General features: G+C 43.8%; 1 long non-coding RNA gene across 1 annotated transcript in view; it reads right to left on the bottom strand.

The window, feature by feature from the left end:
• LOC144411363 (uncharacterized) overlaps positions 1 to 23,277 on the bottom strand; it is a 244,779-nt gene that overhangs the window by 77,363 nt on the left and 144,139 nt on the right. The window lies entirely within an intron of this gene.

The following is a 23,277-nucleotide window of genomic DNA, read 5'->3' as shown; positions in this document are numbered from 1 at the left end:
TTTCTAAAACACCACCGTCAGGTCAAAATTAAAACACATCCAAAATTAATTAATACAACCAGATACTTTCAAAAAGTAGTGCATTTCAGGATGGTGGTAATGTGCATGATAGCATGCTAGTGTTAGCATTTAGCACAAAGCAATGTCAGCATGGCCACTTTGCTCACTCTGTTTTACGTTGCAGGCTTATAGTGCAATTCATTCATTAATTGTATAACTACAGCTGTAAAGGTTATAATTAATCAATAACGTCGAAGGCACTGGTCTGAATATTTATTGAGATGGAAACCGTTTTTTTGGCATATTTTTGCCGTTTTTAGTGTGCGAAGAAGTGACACATCGAATGTTTTCAAAATAACTACCAGAACAAATGAAATAAACCTGTGAATTGTCGCCTCATCCCCAGAGCAGTGTTTGGATAAGAAGGAGGGCACTGTTATGTTTCTGTATGTGTGTGTGGTTGTAGTACTGCGGGCTGCCTGGATACAGCTGAGCCAATAACAGACAGATCATGAGTTTCCTTGGCAACACCCTGGCAACCTTTGCTGTGTATGTGGCCGCTATATCAAGAATCAAAAGGATTAAAGACATGTATACAGTAGTTTCTCGCGCTCTCCCGGTTATTCCAAAAATAGTTGCTTGAACAGCACTGATACATGGATCGTGTTACTACCAGAGCCTTGAAACATTTGTGAAATAATGTCAATTGTCAATCATAGAAGTGGGTCTCTATTGCGTTAGGATGTTTCTACATGGTTTGAATTTCTAAAGGCAATCTGAATATGTATTCTCAGCTCATTTAGCACACATTATTACACAATTAACAGTGTTCAAAAACCTCCCCGTCAGAAGGTTGTTGCCTGTTCATCTGACCTCCTTTTGCTTTTGTTTTGCAATCAGCAGGGAAATAAAGGGAGACGGGAAGGAGCCAGAAAACATCTGCTAAGAAGAGGCGAATCACAGCGCTCCACGTCCGCCTCCATCCTCAACTATTTCTCTTTGTTTGAGCACATGATACAGCATTAAATATGACTTTACCAGTAATGCTCAGAGTAATGTATCCTACAGAGGTTTGTTTCTATTAAACAGATTTGTGCGTCCCTCTTCCTATTGTCCAGCACACAGCAATCAGTGTTCAAGCGACAGAAACAGAAAGCCGTTTTGGTTCAGATACATTTGTTTTGAAAGTGCTCTGTCAGTTGACTCACCCCTCCATCCTGACCTCTTCCCTTTGGGGACTTGGTCGCTGTTTAAACTACGCTGCTGACTTCTTTGAACCTGAGAGCCACAGCAACAGCATTGACAGCGCTGGCCGGGCTGCGCTTTCTCGCTCAGGTAGACAGAACTCCAGTTAACCTTTCCTATTGTCAGAGTCTCAATATTAGATAGAGACCCCAAACTGTAAGAACTTGTCTGGGGGATTGAATGGTTGGGCCTCCAAAATTGCAGCTGGCCATTAGTTGCAGCAGAATCAGGAGACTTTGTTTCAGGATTTAAATTGCCAAAAATAATCATTGTCAATTGTGCCTCATCATGCCTGAAAAGGAAGCTCTTGCAGAATGACGTCACTGCTAGTGTGTGTGTGTGTGTGTGTGTGTGTGTGTGTGTGTGTGTGTGTGTCTGAACCTGGTTCAGACGACCATCTCCCAGTAATTTCATATTTACTTATATTCAGTTAAAAACTCAAATTTTTCTTCCTCTGCTGGAATAAAAGAAATTGGTTAATTGTTGAATTATTTTTATGTATTAATACGCGTGATAATTACGTTTAATTCTGTCAAGGCCATTTTAATCAAACAAATCAATTTGTAGTATTTTTGTGCTACAGGCACATGGAAGCAGTGCTATATAGGCCAATGGATCTATTTACTGTTGCTCTACGCACTCCAGAGATCAGGCTCTCTGCACTAGAAATGAAACAGTGACTTTCATTGTTCCAAACTAAGAAAGAAGAGCACAAAGAGTTTGCACCGACTCTAAGTAACAGAAGCACTGCAGTGAGGCTTTTTGAAGGAATTAGAAATGATTGCTTTGTGTTTACATGAGTGAAAAGGATGATTTTAGGGGAAGGTTACTTGTTAATGTTAATTCATGTTGGTTGATAACTATGAAAAAGTCAAAAGTGGTGCGTAAAGCCGAGTCTATTCAGGTACATTACTCCACAATATACAAACTAAAGATGGTAAATAGTTGTTTACTCCAATATGCATGCTCTTAATAGGGTATATAGAGTAAAGTTCAACAGCCGAGAGAAATGCGGTAACCTCTGTATATTGTTACCGCATTTCTCTCTAAAAAGAACAATGTTGCAACAATATTTGTCTGCTCCCCACTCATCTTAGAGCGAGGATGCATTCTTGTGCTCATTTCCAAAGAAGCTCCAAAGGACAACGTGTTCACAGTATAAATATTTACATTTTACCAATAAATTGCAATTAAATGTATTTATATATACAGTATATACACGTGTAGCATTAAGTAAAAGTAAGTAAATCACCCTTTTGCTCATGCACAAAGCTCCTCTCCTTTTGCATTTCCTCCGTCTCTCTGTGCTTCTTTTCCTTATCTTACTCCTGCATGCAGAGAGAGGAAGAGCTGAAGGAGATAAAGGAAGACAACGGCCAATTGAGAGAGAGAGAGAGAATGCAAATGTAGACAGATGGTAAATACTTCCCTCCTGTAGGGAACCATGTCAGACTGCAGAGCACTGCTGCACTGCATGACAAGATCGGGCAGGAAGACCGTGTGCGTGCGTGTGTGTGTGTGTGTGTGTGTGTGTGCGTCTGTGACTAGGCAGCAGGCTCTCAGTGAAAGTAGGTGAAAGGGCTTTTCTGTTAGAGCGAGGCAGTGCAGAGTTGAGCAGAGCAGGGATAACATATAATCTACACTCCCCCGCCATCTTTCCCAAGGGGGTGGGGTTGGGAGATGGATCGACATGGGAGGAGAAGGGAGGAGGGGGGGGGCAGGGTGAGAGGAAAGATTCGGAAGTCACTTGATTAACTTTTTGAGTAGAGGCAGCAGTTTCTGGGTCTGAAGACGTCATCCTTTCAGTTCACATATAGGGCTGTAAAAAGAACAGCGGCTGGATCCATTCTCAAACACAAGCTTGCCTACAGCGGTTTGTACCACATGGAAGTTAAGTATTAAGCTAAATATTGTGGAGAAATCAATTCGTTTCAAACACAACCCTTTGTGTCACAATTTAACATTACTCGTGCACCAGTTTCTAAGGAAAGGTATTTAGGTGGATCCAAAGCTCACCAGTTTGGCTCCCCTTCTATCATAATGTGGTGTAATTGCTGAGGAAAATAAGCAGATATTATATCTTTATTAATGGTCTAATAACAAATGTCTATATACCTTTGGGCTTGAAATGCTACATATAAACATGGTCAGACAAACACCAACTGTCACAAACGGCACAAACAACCGTAACATTAAAATTCATGTAGTTCCTCTTTAGAGAACATCAATAATAAGACTGGAGTTTAAATGAAGGGTTCATACTTTTGTAGCACACTTTCAAGTCCTCTGTTACGTAACGCTGAGGTGTTTGGCTGCGGGAGAGACTTTCCGTTCACTGGGGAGGAATCTGCTTTCACTGCCTCACAAGACAAAGCTATAAAAAGATAAGGATTCAGTGTGTGCGTGTTTGTGTTTTTGTGTGTACTATATGTGCGTTGGTGCAGTTGCCTATGTGAGTTGGCTGCAGGCATGAACTGGAAACGACAATCAACAATTACAGGCAGGCAGGCGTGGGGATGGAGGCAGTGGAGGGGGATGTTTAGCAGGAAGGAGAGAAATGACTCAGGGCTTGTGTGCTTGGTTAGGTCAGATAATTAATTGCTGACTGGAGACGGGGGGGGGGTAGACGAGGAAGGTGATATGTGAAGACATCTTTATCTTCAAATGAAAGAGGGTTGAACTCCAGGTTGTTAATTAGAAGTAAAGTTGTGATAAAAAGTATTTGGAGAAAGCGTTTTGTCCACATTTGGGTGACACACAGGTTTAGTTGAACAGTCGCTGACTACGCTTTGACGCAGATCGTCTATTGACAAAACCTCCCAGGACAAATTGCACAATTGTTATTTTTTGTTTTATAGGTGCGAGCAGTCCAGACATAAATGGATTGTATTAATAATAATAGTGAGTAAAGAAGTAACAAGTGGGTTACATTACAACTTAAATGTTAATGACTTATGACAATGATTAACAATAAACATCACGCCTGTTTTCAATTAATGTGCAATTTATTAATCCTAACAAGCAAAGAGATCTTAAAACTGAGTCAATGGATCATTGTATCTGTTCAGAACCCAGAGGTCACGTCTGCATCTGCATCATTTGGGATGGCCCGTCACTGCAAACACGATATCTCATGAACTCCAACAGAGAATTTGGGCAACTCTGGGCAACACAACGACTTGGACTCATGGATGAACGCATTAGAATGTTTTGTTAGCATCTCACCACAGTGGGATATTGGTTGCAAATCTGGATCTGGGATCTGAATCAATAGACAGAAGACGGCCAGCTACATTAGATAATCGATTGTTTCAGAAACATTGGTCAAACTGGAGTGTTAAAAGTTAAAGGCGTCTCATTTTTTAATCAAAAACATGACAGCCTTGTTTGAAGGGCTCCATGCAGTTAAATATACTCTTTTTGCAGCATCCTTACATAATAGACACAAGGCACAACAAGCGAAATATTGTAACATATACATTTAAATCCAGGGTACCCGCTGACCATCTGAAAGCTGACGTCCTCATACTGCTGTGCTGCATTTTCTCAAAAGCATCCGAGTGTGTTTGTGTGAGTTGGGGGTGGGCAGGGTGCAGGTAGTGTTCAGGGAATGGTGAGAAGGAATAAATGGTCTGAGAAAGTGATTCCCTTAAGCGCACGGCCCAATGAAACAGGAGGTGTGTGACGGTGCAGTGTGGTGGGGAGGAGGCAGGAGACAAGCAAACAAATCATAGAAGAATGATAGTAGAGGGGATGGATCCAGTCAAGGGGGTGAAAGAGAAGCAGCATACACATTGGAATGGACAGGAAAAACGTTTGATGATCCACATCGGGGAGAGCTGATTTCTCCAACACCAAATTGCTAACTGTTTGGACAGAGAAAAAGACTACTCTACTGTAAAGTGCAAATGAGGGCTATGGGAACGTGCAATAGCAGGGATGATGTACTAGTCTAGCATTTTCACAATGAAATGGCAGCTGCAGTCGCAGCACAGCCAGCTGCAAAACAAAAACAAAAGTTTGTGATATCTGTTTGAATCGCGAGAGACTATTAAGCATATTTATATTTTTTATTTAGCTGACGCGTTTATCCAAAGCGACTTACAACAAGTGCATTCAACCAAGAGGGTACAGACCAAACCACCAAAAAACAAGAAAGTAGTTTTTCAGGTAAGCCAAACTACAAAGTGCGTCATGAGTAAGTGTCGTCGAAAGTGCTACTAAGTCCCAGCTACTCCAGATGTGGTCACGCTGGAGCATGATGCTTTGATAGAACCCGACTACAACAGAAAGCAGTGCTTAGCCAAAAGTTCTGAGTGATAGTTTTCCACTGCAATGAAAGAAAATGTAAGTTACCACTTTTTACATTACGACGCAGAATGTAAAAACAACATTGGTCACACACTAAGGGAGCTAGTAATGAATACCTAGCGAAAGAAATATTGATCTGAGGCATTGTGACCAGAAAGATGTCAATGTAATGTTGAGGTCAACTATATGAGCCAAAAAACAACGGCATCACCGTTTACATAAATGTTCTTATGAGCAAGGCAGTGAGTGGGCACTTTCCCGGCCTGTCAGGTGAAAGGTTGTGGGGACGACTTGGGTGGCAGCTAACAGCGTGATGCTAGTGCATGAAACATGAAGAGTGATGCTTGTAATGCAGGATGCAATGGGACTGATTCACACAGGAGACAGAGAGGCGTTTGTGTTCCCGTTGCTGGCCCCAGTCACTACAGCTTCAGTGGTCAGAAGAATTCCCCTGTGCCATGCTGAGTTGAATAACTTGTCATGAATCAACGTGCCTGTATGAAGCGCTTCCCTCTGCTTGATTTGTAATTGAACAATAAAACAGTCTGAGTTAAAAGTCCCAAACAACTTTACTTGCACTTCTACACGGCCATCATGGAGTCCATCCTCTGCTGCTCCATCACCGTCTGCTACGCTGCAGCCACAGCCAAGGACAAGGGCAGGCTGCAGCGTGTCCTCCGCTCTGCAGAGAGGGTGATCGGCTGCAACCTGCCGTCTCTCCAGGACTTGTTCGCTTCCAGGATGTAGAAAAAAGATTGTGGCCGACCCCTGTTTGTGTCCCTTCCATCTGGCAGGAGGCTTTGTCTTATTGTCCAATGTTATGCACCCAGCGTCATGTCAAATTCCCTGTATGTCCAACATACTGTGGCAATAAATATTCCTGATTCCTGATTGTTGTAATGTAAAAAGGTCATCAGATTGAAACAACTACATTAAGGTACGGGGTGAGAACCTTGCAAGTTCATTTAGTTTTAGCGTAAGAATTCAACGAGGCAACCGCTAAATGTTCTACTAGCGTGAGGAAACTGATGAATTGATTGATGCGTGTCTCCCACATCCTTGCTTCAAAGGGCCTGATAGATACCCTCGCAGTACGGCTATACCAACTGAGGAACGCCACAATTACAGAATGTACGGTAATAGTTCCCTACAGGGGACACCAAGAGAATAAAACAATATCATGCCTTGAAATGACTGACAAAGGAGCCTGACCAGATGTATTTGATTGAGAAGACAGTCTAACAGTTAATTGTAGCAGAGCTACATGGAATGCATGCAAAGCGCATGAGACCCCTGCGAGGAGGCGCCGCTGGGCTCAGATATCTTCTTGTAGCTGCGAACCGCATAGTGGAAACCAAATTTTGACCTGCACTGTGACCCGGAGTAAACGATGAGACAGCAGAAAGAAGATGATAGGCTAACGGTGTGATTGGCTCGTTGTACTATTGTATAGAAGAGACCAGCTGCTCAGAACAGCTGATATCTAGATTGTCAGCTCGAGCAACGATAGCCAGGAAATGATTAGTGAGAGGAATGAACGGCAGATGTATGAGAAATGTACCACAGGCCCAATCACTATGAGATCAGCATGCCGGTCTAGGAAAAGCAATAGAAATAGTTGACTGAAGGACTGACTAGAGAAGGGAGACTGAGATTGGAGTACCTGTAGCAGCTAATGTAGTCTTGAACCTCCAGCCTCCAGCAAAAGAAGCATAAAAAACTGGTAGATTTCACGTTTAAATCACCAGGCGAAACATTAAATTACACTGATACGCTCTTCAAGTACTCAAACTATGATCCAATGCAGAGGCGAGTCTCCCCAAACTCTACAGGAATAGAATCTGCAGGCTAATGAGCACTATCTCGAGTCGACTATCTGTTCTCTGTTACAAGAGCAACGGTCTCCTTCGGTGTCTTTGGTATTCTTTGGCAGACGTTGCGTATGCACAGGAAGTCTGAGGAAAAGCTAGTATGTACGGTAAAGATGAGTAGCTACAGTGACGCCTGATGCTATTTAGGGGTGAAATGCTTCCATTCCCATCAACAGCCGTTAGTTGACGGGACAAGAGAAGAGCTTTTGCCAATGTTGGACTCAGGGGGCGGGGCTCCGACTATTTCCTGGAAGCATTACATATCAGTGGTGACCGAGTACATGCCGAGCACCAAAAAACTGTGTTGACTCATATTGTTGCCAGCACTTATGGGGGAATGGGGGGATGGGAGCGGAGGGATGGAAAGCAGACAGCTGAGTGCCGGGTCAGGGTTAATGGATAACGTCCCCCTGGACCAGAGACGACGACTGGTGTTCATCTCTAGTGCACTCATCATTCAGGTCACATGAGCTGATGCGACTCTTTCAGCTTTGTGTGGCAGAAAACAAATGGTGACATTGAGGAGACTGCTTGTAACTTATCTTTTTCCTTTCATTAAAAAAAGAATACCTTCATTTTGACAGAACAAACCAGATCTTTTCCCCGTTTGAGCAACAGGATCAATCCTGAATCAACGCATAATTTACTTCTGAAAATAAAAAATAAGTAGGAACCAGGAATCTGTCAGGTTGTTCTGAGGCCAGAGAGACTAACAGAACACTTTCCAGACTGAGATGAATGAATCCATCAAGCAGAATCAAGTGTAGCTGCTTAGGGAGCCGCCGGCACTGAAGAACACTCCACATATTATTACTCAAGGTCAAGTATGAAGCAGCTCCCATTAGAACGCTGCTGGGAAGCATCCTGGCTAAGTGTGTCAAAGACGACTTTCAATGTTGCTGTAGAATCTAATTATCAAGGAAAGCACTTAGCAGGTGATTATATTACTCCGGGACAAGACACTTTGAAAAGAGCAAGCCTTTTGCATTAATTTATCAATTAGGGATGGCTATGAAAATCCGTCAGTCGTCGTTCTATCCTTTTCAGACCGGGAAGCTATGAAATTGACTGTCCTTCCATTGGGTTTACAGCTAAATAGAAGTCAATCTAAGATAACATTCCCATTACCCACAGCGATACTTTTTTTAATGGCAAACGTCAGCATGAACACAAATGCTCCTTAACTTGTGTTGTTCAGCAAGACTTAAAAAAGTACCTCCAATGCCTTCAAAACTTCTACGATCATTAACTTAGTGTTTAGGCAGCAGAATAATTGTTGCATGGTCAAACAGATTAGTTTAATTTGTGTGTCCGCCACAAAAAAAGATACAAATTGATATTCCATTGGCATGGAAAAAACTAAACCTTTTGTTTGTTTGTTGGGATTTTGAAGTGAAATCAGACTGTTGCAACTTGTTTTAGGGGGACTGCTGGAATGAGTCCTGAATTCTGGCAATGAGTCAACAATTTTTCATTTCCAGTCTCCCAGTCTCAATAGTTTTAGTCAATAGTTTTTCTTTTAACTGGTATTTGGGTGAATGCCTGGAATAAGGTCTTTGGTTTTACTCTCCAACATCCGGTATGTCAACACCCTTGATGAATTCTAACCCTCCTACATGTTGTTAAAGTGGCAAGTGGCTAAATGCAGACTAGTCGGCCTTAAGCGAAGTTATACCAATTTTGCAGTTGCATTTTTGGGCTATAGAATATAACGGAAAAATCCCATTGGTATTTTGTTCAGGGAACTGAGGTCAATCATGCTAACATGGAGGAATTTTGGCCCACTCTTCCAAAAAGTTCCACTTCTCATCAGGTCTCATCAGCCCACAGAATATTTGGCCAAAAATATTGAACATTTTATTTTGGCAAATGTGAGAGGAGCTTTTGTGTTCTTCTGTGTCAGCAGTGGCTTTCGTCTCTCTGACCTGAGGCCAGTGAGGCACTTCTTCACATCCTGGCGTCCTTGATGACCTCCTCGATAAGTCGTCGATGTGCTCTTGGAGTAAGTTCCAAGTCTTCTCCATTTGTGGTTAACGTCTCTCTACGTGGTTCTCTGGTCCCAAAGCCTTCAGAACGGCTCTGTAAACCTTCCCAGACTGATGCATGTATGTCAATTACTTTCTTTCTCATCACGTTTCATTAACGATTTTGTCACACCTTCTCCAGCGACAACCCAAAAGCAGGCGTAGATATAGTCCAGGTGAGTATTTATCGACAAGGGAAGTGGTTTTGCCAACGTGCAGACAGGAGAATGCTGGTGGTGTCGTGGTGAGGGAAAAACAATGGGTCAGTACACAAACGACTACTACAAGGAGTAAGATGAATTCAATGGTTGGGGCTTGATACGCGAGCTAAACATACTGGTATGGCTAACGATCCAGCAGGGACTGGATGTCAGGTCTCTGCCTAAATGCTGTGGTGGTGCTCGTCAGGGCCAGGTGTGTGATTGGGCACAGGTGCGAGCCGACGCTGTTGATCTTGTCGTTGCTTGGCAACTGGAAATAAAACAACAGACCAGGAAACCCTACTTAGGGAGCAGGGGTCATGACAGATTTATCAAGAGGGGCAAACACTTTTCCAGAATCTGTCTTCGTCTAATGTAAAAAATGTATTTTATTCAAAACATGTAAATGTGACAAATATGCAAAGAAAAGAAAAAACAGTTCCTGTTTCCCTCCATTTATCCATCTCCGTGTGGGAAGATTATGGAGGTGATGGGCTTGGTTAACAGCTATTGAGAAAGGTAGAAGAAAAGATGTGAAGGGAGGAATGGAAAGTATCCAGGGGTAGTGAGAGAGAGAGAGAGAGAGAGAGAATGTGGAGCCTTCAGAAACTAGAGTAAGGGAGGGAAATGGGGGGCGTCTAAATGAGGGAAACGAGATAACGAGAGGAAGGAGAGAGAGTGAAGGAACGAGGGCTGAGAAGTCAGAGCAAATGAGTGTGAATTTGTGGAGAGGGGAGAATAAGAGAGGAAACATTGTGAATAGTGTGTAGGTGTGTGTGTGTAAAGTGCAGAGAACACGCAGGGCGACGGCAGGCTGTGCTGCATGATCAGCACTGCTATTTATAGATCTGTGCAAACAGGATCTGTGCAGCAGCCTGCAGACCTGCACGATTATCTCTCTTAATACTGTGTCACGTTATCAGGGAGGGACGTTGTTGTGATGGGCTTTGTCAATGTATTTCTTGCTCTTTTCCTCATACAAACATTTTGCACTTGCAGTAAACAAGTGGTGAGACCTCAGCATGCCTCAAACTAAGTGCCAACAGACGCACGCGTCTGCACACTTATCTTTGGAATAAGGCATGACATTAAACTTTCAGTCATACATTTTTCTTTTTTATACATCTACTTACATAACTTTTAAAGGCTTCAAAATGGCAAAAGTGGCCATCAGAAGATGGTACACTGTGGTCATAAAGGGATGGACATGGTCAGTAACAACACTCAGGTAGGCTGCAGCATTTGAATGATGCTCAATTGATACCAAGGGGCCCAAAGTGTGCCAAGAAAATATCCCCCCCCCCCCCCCACCATCAGCCACCTTCTCTCCCCCCACCTACACCACCAGCAGATTGAAGCGTTGCCGGATGGATCCATGCATTCATGTTGTTTACTCCAACCATCTGAATGGCTCAGACCAGACCGTGTTTTGAATCTTCTACTGTCCCTTTGTGGTGAGCCTGTGTGAGCTGTAGGCCCAGTTTCCTGTTGCTAGCAGACAGGAGTGCCCCCCCCCCCCCCCCCGGAGTGGTGGTCTGCTGCTGTAGCCCGTCTTCTTCAAGGTTCCTCGTGTTGCGCGTTCAGAGACGGTGTTCTTCATTCCTTAAGTTGTAACGAGTGGTTCTTTGAGTTCCTGCTGCCTTTCTATCATCTCCAACCGGTCTGTCCATTCTCCTCTGACCTCTCACACCGACAAGGCATTTTCGTCCACACACCTTTTTGGAGCATCGTCTGTAAACCCTGGAGATGGTTGTGCGTGAGAATCCCAGTAGATCACCAGTCTGTGACGTACTCCGACCAGCCCGTCTGGCACCAACAACCACGTTCAGAGACACTTAAATCCCCTTTCTTCCCCGTTGTGATGATCGGCTTAGGTTGTCTTGACCTTGTCTACATGCCTGATTGCATTTAGATGCAGACATGTGATTGGCTGAACAGCAATTTGTGTTAACAAGCAATTGAACAGGTGCACCTAATAAACCCGTCCTCCCAACAGACATTATAAAGAAAACTAATGGATGCCAATGATGTACGCAGCACTACCGAGGCGTTACTCTGCATCGACCATATAGATTATTCACTTATTTCCACGGTTAGTGTTAAAGAGTAATTGTAATGATCTGTAATGTATACTTATTCACTATCATAATCACTATATTCAGTGGTGTCCAGTAGCAGCTAATGTGGACTTTGATCTTCTGAAAATAATCATCCTATATAAAACTGGAATGAAACCCACTCAAGGACATTTAGTGTTTTCTTTCCTTTTAGAAGATGAATGAATGAAGTAAAACAGCATCTGGAAGAGATTAAATGAAATTGGCAGATTTTACTCGGTAAAGCATATTTTTTCTCTTCAATTTATTTAGCACAGACTTTTAATGTAGCTCCTAATATTCAGTGTTCTCCTTTCTGTGTTGTCTTTCCTTAAAGTGTTCTCTTGTATCTACACCTACAGTTTGTAAAGCCACAATAGGTCACTCAATAGGAAGCAGTGGTGCCTTCATATCGAGATGAGAGAAGTTAACCATGATATTTCCCTAACCTCATCACAAAGCATTTTAGTGGCCTTATGACTATATATCCTTCACCCGGGAGAAAGTCAGATAAATCCTTTGTCTTTCCCTAACCTGAACAGCATGATGCTAATGAACGGGAATGTCTACATTGGTTAAACAAAAAAGAAAAGGTAAGCATACTGTCATTGACAATACGCTGCAGTCAGTTACACAGAACAGGATTCTTAAGTAAACCGCGTGGGAGAAAATGCTCCATGTCTCGGTTGCATCATTTTAGGCTGAGCATCAGTGTTAAGGTCAGTTGAGCTGTGAGAAAACAAAGTCTCACATTACGTTCTCGCCATCCATCCCATCTGAACACTTCATGCTGAAACACTCTGCTGAAACACTCTGACTGCAGGGCGAAAAGCCCTGCAGTATTTATTTGGATCATTACACTGATTAATTGTTGAGCAGTGACACCTACAAATAGAGCAACTACGCACAAACAATGTGTTCTCATCTTTGTAAAATGAAAAGCTCCACTGTTGCTGTAAATCCAATGCTCACATTCTGTTCCCACTGGAAGTGGTGAATATAATAAAACTGCCACGGGGTTTTTTGTTGCCGCCTTGTTCTGAGATCTAAGATTCTGTAGTTAGAAAAATGCTAACCTCAGCAAAATGTTCAGAGTTGCATAAATACTATTCCAGCTGCTGTAATGGGATCTACAACGTGCATCGTTTCAGGGTTTGTAAAAAAAGATTTTAGTTGTTGTTCTGTGTTGAACACAGAACAACAACTAAAAGTCTCCATGAAATTCCAACTGAGCCCTTTGTAATTGTAATTTTCATATGTAATAGTAACATCTGTTGTCCTTCATGATATGTCCCTTTAAGACAGTGTAGATGTTTCTAGTCCCTTATATGTTCGCATAATTATCATTAAACAATTTTCATAAATAGTCTGTAATATCTCAATAACACACAGACAAAACTGCTCCAGCAAAACATTTGGTGCAGAATGAAAACAAATGGCAACATAAGCCCCAGAACCTCGGTCAGCTGTCTTTGTGGAGGAACTGACACAGAAGGCAATGAAGTAGAGAGAGAAGCTCTTGAATCTGAAAGTCGTGCAGATGGAGAGCAGCCAGTGGGTGGTTGAGTAGCTATAGGGACACCGAGGCCATGGGAGGCCGAGGACGAGGAGGAACATTAAGAAATTGGATGAATTAGTGATGAATCTGCACAGGGAGGCGGCCAGAGAGCGAGTGTGTGAGACACACACACACACACACACACACCATGGGAGAAAGAGAAGCAGAGGGAAACAGAAATAGCTGCTGTGGAGCAGATTGTGGAAAAGAGGGGGAGACCGACAGTGTCTCTATCGATGCTACACTACGAGTGGTCGGATGGCAGGAACCAATATTTATTATGAAAGACATTCTAAGGTTGATGCCACATAAATTGCCAACAGACCAATTTCATTCTATGCTTTGGCAGTCTACTTGTCTCATGTAAGGGAATCTGAAATGGCTTAAGGCCAATGCGAGCTGTTGGCGCCACATCCAGTTTACGGGCCGGAGCCGTCCTGCCCGTCCCCTCTGACAGACGTCATGCAGAAACAGCCCGCTGACGGAGGAACAGAGCAGGAAGTTCTATGAATTAGACGGAGCGTTGGTAAAGACAGTTGGGTTTCCATTATTGGAATGTTACACACACAGTATATAATGAAAATAACAGCTTTTCCTATGTATGATTGTTAAAAACATGTAACTTCTATCGAAGTCAGACTGAGAGAATAAGCCGTGCATTCATAACAAGCAGATCGGACTAATGTCACGATGGTCTTTTCACCAGACTCCAACAATCACACTAAGTGGAGTGACACTATGTTCTAAAATGAAGCTGCTGGTTTGCTTCCCGGATCTAAACAGCATGAGAGCAGAAAACAAAACTAGATTCACTATTTATTTTTCTGCTACTTGCCTACGAAGCTCAAATAATGCACTCAGGCCTCGTCAGATAAAACGCGCTGGTCACCACCAGGAACCTTTTAGTCCACAGTGTTGTAGCCACGGCTCTGAAGCAGGAGAAGTTGCTTTCTGTCCATCCTGCCTGAGGACCTGAGAGAGAAAAGTACTTTCAGGTAGGTGGTGGAGATCTGGCAAGTTGGAGCCAGCACAATTTCCCATGTCTGCATGGAAAGGTGAACGAGCAACTGCTTCTCGTAGGGTTAAGGTTCTTTTAAAGACGCCGCAGCACAGGAAGAGTCCTAATGGGAACGGACGTGATGGTGAAGCTCAATGAAGTCGGTCGAAGGCCACGGCCATTCATCCCGTAAATATAAACTGAAATGAGCAGACTGTGAATCAAAGGTTCTAGGTGATATATGAAAGAAATGCCCCAAAAGGAATAATATACATGTGTGTGTGTGTGTGTGTGTGTAAGTAGGCACTGACATGATAGATGGAGGCCGCTGTGAAGCGATCATGAAAGAGTTGCTCCAGCTATTGATCTTGGGATTAACAATCAAGCTGCTCAAACACTGGAACCCCCCCCCTCCTCACGCTGTACACTGTGTTCAACCCATGATATGATCACATTCTCTTCTCGTGGGATTCTAAAAGGTGGATGCAGTTGCATCCGGGTGGCGAGGGAGTCACAGTGACCTCCTTCTACACCCCCAACAAACACAAATGTATCTGCCAAGTGCCTTAAACTTGCATTGTCAGGGAGCGATTTCATGGGTTGCAACAAGGAGTAAGTCTAGAAGAAACTGATCCTACTTCTCACTTGATTTGTCACCTCACTAAACATTGTAAGCTTGAGTTTCTCTATCTAGCTTTCTTCAATACAGCATGATCTTCATTTTGTTAGCGATGGCCTCATTTGGTGTAAAATAGACCATAATGCAGAGTAGGCGTTGTGACTGAATGGTCGCTTCACAGGCTGCAACAAACCAAGAAGGCGATGTGGAGAAAAATGTTGAACTCCAGAATTCCAAACGGCAGTGAGCAGTGAGGGTGACGTCATGACGTCACAGATCAACTTCTTACAAACAGTCTATGGTTCTGCCTGTATGCTGAACCTTGACAGGATGAACCCTTTTGTATTTCTGACATTTGCTGCCCCTCTGTTTTTGAGTCACAGCGTTGCCACCTCTCCAACCACAAAGCCGTCTCCTGACTACACGTTATGTCGTGGTTCTCAAACGCAGAGGACTCCCTTCATTTGGGCTCCCGTTGGGGCCTTCATTAGAGACCCACTCGTTCAGGTGTGGATGGAACAATACCTGGTGTAGCTCAATTCATTTCGTCCCTACGGGGCCCAGAAGGACAGTCATTACCACACATTAGCTTTCCCCTTTTGTCCAGAGAACCCTTGTTTACAACCGCCACGCCTTGATGGGATAAAGAGACAGAGAACATGTTTCTCTAACCTTACGTCTTCTCTGGCACAGACTAAGGTCAGCTACTGTTCATACCCAGAGTGGACTGTAATTGCTGTGTCATTTTCTTGTCATCCATCATGCATGTCATTTTAAATCTGTTCACCCTTTAGACCTCTCCGACTGCTCTGCAAGACTCGTCCACATACATCAACGTTTGCCACTTACCTCTATTAAGAAGCTGCTCCGCTTTGATTCTCTCAGGATAGATTTGTGTTTGAGGTCAGAGGGAAACAATACAAGCTACTGCTGCTAATAGTCTCAATTGCGTAATGGCATTGACTAATAACAGCGAATGTTCATTTAGAGGTTCATTCAGAAGGGCATCATGCATTTGTGGTCCTTATTTTCATCCAAAAAGGGAATAGAATTTTGGCAGCGTGTCAGCTGTGCATCACCTAATCAACTCACGTCGTCCAAAAAAACCTGCCTGGTAATCTGCAATTACTCTGCAAGGTTCTGAAAATCTGAGGTTACAGTGTTCATACATTGGCCGTTAAAGGGGCACAACAACACAAACATCCAGCAGAAAGTTAACCTTCATTTTGACAAATACGATATCCACCTTATTCAGCAATAGTGAATTTTTTTTGCTGGACTTGCTGTAAGCTTCGAAAGGTGTTAGATACCAGATTTGGGGCATTTCTAGTGTCCGCTGGCAGAGCCGGCGTTTAGCAGCTGATGGTGCTAACAGCTGTGAAGAGCTGCAGGGTTGGTTGTTTTTCCTGGTTATTTTTAGGTGATTTGAGGGGGAATGAGGGAGGACACCCCCTCCTCCTGGTTAACCTTCCATCACAGTAGCAGACAAAGTGCATTCTTGCAGAATGTGTCTTATATGCGGTACATATGGTTTTGGTGGGGCTTTAACGCCATACACGGTTCAATATACAGCATGTTGCATAACAGTGATTAATATTGCAGCAGATGCTGCTCTGCTGTCACCAGATATTGTCCGCTTAAAGCTTTTAGAGGAATTAAAACGTGAATGTACATGCCCACATCTGCTGTGCCTCTGAGGAATATGCTGGTTTTCTGAAGAAACCCGATCATGAATAAAATCAGCACACGGTGGCAGATGACAATGCTGCACAATAACAGGACATTTCCCTTTCACAATAGAGCTGAAGTAAAACCGTAGCATTTAAAGTCCAATGATCTCTGCCTCACCGTGTTTCTGAGTCTACTGAGCTGCTGTGTCCTTATGCAGCTCTGCTAATGTCGGTTATAAATAGTAATGTAGCCAAGGGAGCTCACAGCTCACACCCCAAAGCACACACACACACACACACACACACACACACACACACACACACACACACACACACACACACACACACACACATGCATATGAAAATACTGCTTGAGAATACTTTGTGCATAACAATGGCCTCACATTCAGCCGTGGTTTCCTGACTGACTCCTTGTAATGGCACTTTTAATATTTCATATTTTAGTAGACAGTGCAGTTCATCCAGCAGCCGGATTGAACTGGAACATGTTCAGAGCCTCTGCACAATGACAAAGCGGAGATCTAAATTGGGCTCGTGAAGCTGTAGTTTATGACGCAAGTATGAAAGGGGGAAAAAAATGTGAAGGCATTTCAGTTCACTGAGCTCCGCTGATCTTTGCTTGGACTTAGCTTCAACTTTAATGTAGCTAGGCTTCTCTTTCAATCATCTCTCTGTGGAAACGTGTGTGCAGACTTGGCATGTTCTCTCCACCGCCTGCCTTTATCTCTGCAGTCTGTCAATCATCTGTGCGTCTGTCTGCCTCTTCCACTTTGCCTCTGTGCCGGGTACTGAGCACTGAAGACTCCCCCCCCCCACCCCCCATCTCCCCTCCCCACCCCGTCTCTCCCCCGAGGAAGGGGAAGAGAGAGGATCTGAGTCCCAGATGAGGCAAAGGGACTGAGAAATATAGCTTTTTATAGTTTCATATTCCCTATTTCCTTATTCTCTGAGTCCAGTGGTCGGACCCAAGATGCATTCTGAACGGGTTCCAATCATCCTCGTTTCTGACCCACTCTTATTTTTGGATTTTCAATCCATGCGGCAGGAAAAGCAGTCCACGGAACACAAAGTGAAGGCAGCAGTCAGTGTTTTTTACCCGATCCCCTTTTGTGTGCAGACTTAGAACTTGATCAGAGCTCCAGCGGGACTTTCATTTGTTAGACACGGAAGGTCTCTGAGGTAACAGCTTTATTCTCCATCACAGCAGGTCGTCTTTCACACAGGCTTCAAGTTGAGTTCATCTTATTTCCCCTTTTGTCTTCTACCTTTTTATTTGATATTGTTGTGCAGTTGGCAGGAGAAAAAAGGATGGTGGCTTAAGCTATAAAGTGCTGCGTTGATTCATTCTGTATCCTAAAATATGTGATAAATCAACCTTTCATCAAATCCATCAAATCAGTGGTAGAGCAGACTGACTCAACAAATAATAATCAATGACATAATCAAATTGACAGATATGACAGTCGCCCATCTGGTCCTCACACGAGTGTTTGGCCGCACACAAAATGTGTTTAATTACCTAACATATTCATCCGTGGGGATTTAGTCAGAGCCCTGATGATCTCAACGTGGGCTTTGTTCATCAGGAGCTGCCGCCTCTTCATTTAACTGCAGCGGAGCTTCACAGACTTTTCATCTTCTGATCTTATAGCTGATATCCTCAGACTGAAGACCAGTTGGAACAAAACATTGAAATCTATTAAACATGCTCAATAATGACATGTATTTCTCCCTGTTTTCCAATCATGCCAGGCCAGTGGGGGATGTTGTGCAACCCACACACTCTCACACGCACACCGAAACACTCACACAACAGTCTGAGCTGATGCTCCAGTTCTATTTAAAGCTGCCGCCGCAGTGAGGGGCGGATAACTTCCTTCATTAGCGTTAAAATATTCAACAGGATCCAGGCAGAGGGCCAGGAAGAGGAGAGTAGTAGAAAGCCTTCGTAGTGAGCCGCCGGTTAAACTGTTGAGCCGTCGTTAGCTGTTACAAGTGTCACGTCGCTTTGGAAAGCCTCCGATCACTGTTCCGGTCTCAAAGGGTCAAGTAATCTGTGACCTGCATGGACTTTAAATGGCAGGAGGGTTAGGTTATCAAATCCACAATCAAATTATCAATTATCAAATTTAGACTTGGAGAAGTGGAAAAGAATCCTGTTTTACAAGTTCCTGACCCGCTGAACAATTGTTTAGTATTGTTGTGTTCTCACTTCACACCCACGGTCACTGTGTCACCAAGCACGTCTTAATGCAACTAGTCAGTATGAACAGACACTGCATAACTAGTCCGACCTGTCTATTGCTGAATAATGAAGCACTTACTAACAAACAGTTGACCTGATGCACATTCACAAAGACACACACTCAATGTGTCCCAGTGCCGAGAAAAAACCCTCCAGCATTCAACCTCTCCATCCCATCACAGAGCCTCTGGAATAGTGTTTTATTCTCACGCACGTAACGAAACCTTTCCTTCCCTGCTTCTCGCTTCCCCCTGCCTCTGTGAGTCTGTGTCAGTGCAGCGAGAATACTCAGGGGAGTAGAACGACCTCTTTCTCTTCAAGAGATGAAAACAGAAGCACTGCAAACACGACACACCGAAATCTGCACTGACGTACGCGTCGCACAACACGGGGGCACGGCCCCGTCCACCCAATGCAGCGGACTTTATGTTATTATTATTCATACTGTATCTTCCAAGACCGTCAAGGGTGGCTCATTTTGCCTCAAGTGGTGAAAACACTCAAAGCCAGACGGCCTCACAGTTTACATTGAACAAAACACACCAGGCATTTGAAAGCCAGTATCTTATGGACCATGCGTATCAAGTAAAGGGACTTTGCAATGGCTGCGAGCGCATGCGGGGATCCGTGCGCACGTACGCAAACACAGCCAACCTTCACAAAGAGGGTTAAATATCCGACAGCCCCAGTTTGTCCTGCATGCCTTTCTTTTCATTAAGCTACATGTTTTACAGTGTAATGCGTTGTCATTTGTTTCAGTGGAACACTATTGATTTATGCCAGAGACACATCCAGCAGAGCGGCCCTCATGACAAGAGGAACACTTAAATACTCCAGGTAATGAATCTTCTCCTCAAACTGTAACTGCGGTTGTCATTTCGTCAACAGGAAGTGGTGTTATGTGCTCTGGCATATTTTTCTCTGCAATGCAGTGCTGTCACGCACACAGGTGATGTTCTTGGTGAATTAGTAAGAGGTTATTTGCATCTCCAGATGGCTCACTTATCAATAATTCATCGTGTTTTGAATACTTTCTCTTTGCACTAAACCATCTAGATGTAGAATGTGCCATTCTCCCCAGGAAAGCTGTCACACAAATCCTTAGGTAGAATTTTCATTACAAATCAAGGTTAATGCATCATCGGGACATTTTTCTTTTTAATGCGCAGCAAAAGAGAGAAACCAACAAAACCAATAAGAAAACCACAAAATAACCCCAGACGTATTCTTCAAGTTGTTACCAACGGGCAGATCTTCACCCATACGCAGGGCAGCGTCACATCATTTATACAGACGCTCACTGGCTGATATTCTGTTTTCCTCAGCCAGGTTATTGTTGCCCCCACTCACCAGTAGACCCACATATCTGTGAGAAGCTTTTTTTTTCTCCACCGCGTTTCATCTTCAGTTGCCTTTGAGCAGAAACAACTCTCCATTTGAGCTGGAACACACAGCCTCTGGTCTCCTAGGAAACAGGCCAGGTTTCCCGCGGTAACAAATCACTGAAGCCCATTGGTGGGAGAATGAGGAGCTCCCTGCACCATTCCCATGGCAACCAGCTCTGTGGCTTCTGAGAAATGATGGCATACATGCACTTTAAACACACACACACACACACACTAACGCACACACATGATCTGTTCAAAAACGGCTCTGTTCTCGCAGTTGACAAAAGCATCTAACCTCGATGTCCTCACCACACACTGTGTCCTCACTTGTTCAAATGGTGGAAATGAATTCCAAATGTACTGGCTTTGTGTTTCACTGAAGAAAAAAACAAATCTTCTTCTATAACCTTCTAATCAACACTTGGCTTGTAGGATTTCTCCCGTGTGATGTCATAAACTGTCTGCACAGAGAATGAGACAAGCTGCCTGAATACTAACTACTGGAATGTTGTCTATTGTAAACAGTCATTTTAAGGACAAAAGTGTCCCTGAGCCTGCAAAATGCAATAGAAAGGTAGATTTGCTGTACCATGTATATTGTCCTGTGATCCGTCATTGTGTTTTTGTCATGACAACACACAAATGTAAAGTAATAGACTAATAGCAATGCACTCTGAACCAGCCCACACTTCTAACCCATGCACACGTTGCAGCAGAGCAGGTGAGAGTGCAGCATCTTAATCTTCTGTTAGACAGTCGGGATCTTGGTGCAGATTGTCTATAGATAGCTATGCACACACACATTATTTTTTCAGATGCAGAGCTGTGTGCTAAAGTTATTTTAAGCCTGGAACAAGTCCACGGGCGAAGCGTGCAGATGCTCTAAAAACGGGCTGGCCAACATGTACACATGCAACTTTTCCTAAGAGGCTTAATAACGGCATTCTCTACCCGACCACAGGACAGCATGTGAACATCATGTGCAGCTGGAAACATCACTTTAGTGCGAGATGTTGTTAATACTGCCGCAGTGAGTCTAATAGAGGAGGCAAATATATGACCACAGATTGGTTTCTACCTATGGCTTATTTTAACAATGGATGTGACTTGTCAAAAACCTAAAACTTGTAGTTTTAGTCTCTTTAGACTTCAGAACCATCATATGGTCCCTCGCTCTGGAGTTTACGCATTTAAATATTTACCATGGCAGAAAGCAGCATTGCTTGCTTTAAAGGCAATGGCAAACTAATTATTCTGTCGTTGCACAATTCTCAGAATTTTGACTTTATATCTCATCATTTCAACTTTCTAACTCTTCTTTTTTTTGTGGCGGAAATGGGCTTCCATAAGGACTTGTATTCTTTTGACTGATGCTTTCTTTGTTCAGTTACAGCACATGGCAGCTAACAGGTGCTAGTTAGCAATAGTGTTTTCTTTTTAGCTTCGGCCCTCTCGGTTCATCCTGTAACTGATAACTGGTGTACCAGTAGAGCCGTTCTGTCTCTTCCTCTGTGCCCGTTTCCATTATCTCTTATTCTCTATCCAGTCCAGTCCTCTTTGATCCTGGTTTGACTCAGTGGTTGCCATGCCAACAAGCGAGAATAAAGCTCTGAGCTGCAGTATTGTGGCTCTCGTGACTGATGCAACGTTTACCATAAACCCCCCCCCACCCCCCTCCTCCCCACCTCCCCCCCACACACACTCTCTCACACTCTCAGAGCATTTTCTTTAGTTTTTCTCCAACAGTTTGGCGGCTTTAGTATTTAGGTCACCTCTTTGTGTAAGGAGAGAAGGAGGAGGGAAGGAGCATCCCAATGTAATGGTTGTCGATTGGTCAGAACACACACTTCAAAACACACACACGCACACACACGCACACACACACGCACAGGCAAACGCACTAAATACAGATGAAGGACCAGTGCTGCTCGCCATCCCTCTGTCATTTTGTTTTTATCTCTGCAGAAGGAAACTCGAGGGCTACTGGGAGGCCGAGTGTCTTGTCCCCGTCTTTCGTCCTCCCTCTTGTTTGTCTCTATCTACATTCCCTTCACTCCTTCCTCCCTCCTATCCCACATGACCTACATTTCTTCTCCATGCCTTGCTCCTTTGATTTCCCCTTTGCCACCTCTGCACACATTAAAAGCCCCACACACACACACACACACGCAGACCTAGACACACACACACCCCGACACAGGCACAGTGCTGTGGCAGGATGGGGCAGGGGTGGAGCCGCTAAGTCCATTTGGAGCGGTCAGGGGTGGAGTGCTGAAATAGAAAGCCGAGCTAAGCCCTGAGTGAACCCGGTGTCAAAACACTGCGTGTTGTGCGCGTGCGTGTGCGCGTGTGGGTGAAGGAGACTCTGGAAGGTAGGGGACACGGTGCCTCCTGTGGACCAATAGCACAGCCTCTGTGTGGACATGGATGAGTCCACACTGCCAGCTGCTGAGCCTCCACCGGCACAACTCCAACAAAGCATTTTCACATCCCAGTCACGACACGTCTCTACTGCCACCTGGTGGGGACAGCTCAGTGTCTGATGATGCCACACGTTGCGCGTTTGGACAGCTTTTTCTGATTAAACCTCTGCCTGCAAATAATTAATGACTTTTTTTGCAGCAAAATCATTCCCGTAAATAACTAATTACTGTACTAATTATGCTGAAATTGTACATTTGGCTCCTCATATCTAGACTAGAGAGGTTGAAACTGCTGGATGATTAATTCCTTAACCCTGATTACAACCGCATCTCTTTTTATCGAAGCATAACAGTGTATTTGCATCCTCATTAAGTGAGATGTTTATGCTCTTTTTAGGAAAATATTCCAAATGCGATGGATGGTGGAAACGCAGCATTAGTCTTGTTTCAGCAGCTCTCCCCGTCAGGTTGGGTACAGCTTTTCCCCAGTAGAAACTTTACCGTGACCCTAAACTGTCTAACACACGTTAACTAATTCATCAGTAACAATAGCTGACAATCTCTATTACATACTTAAAAAATATGGGACATTTCACAGGAATTAGAGCT

Source organism: Gasterosteus aculeatus, chromosome 8 (genome assembly GCF_964276395.1).
Source record: "Gasterosteus aculeatus chromosome 8, fGasAcu3.hap1.1, whole genome shotgun sequence".
In the NCBI taxonomy this organism is placed as follows: Eukaryota; Metazoa; Chordata; class Actinopteri; order Perciformes; family Gasterosteidae; genus Gasterosteus; species Gasterosteus aculeatus.
Note: the sequence above shows the minus strand (reverse complement) of the source record. Positions and strands in the feature narration are given on the sequence as shown.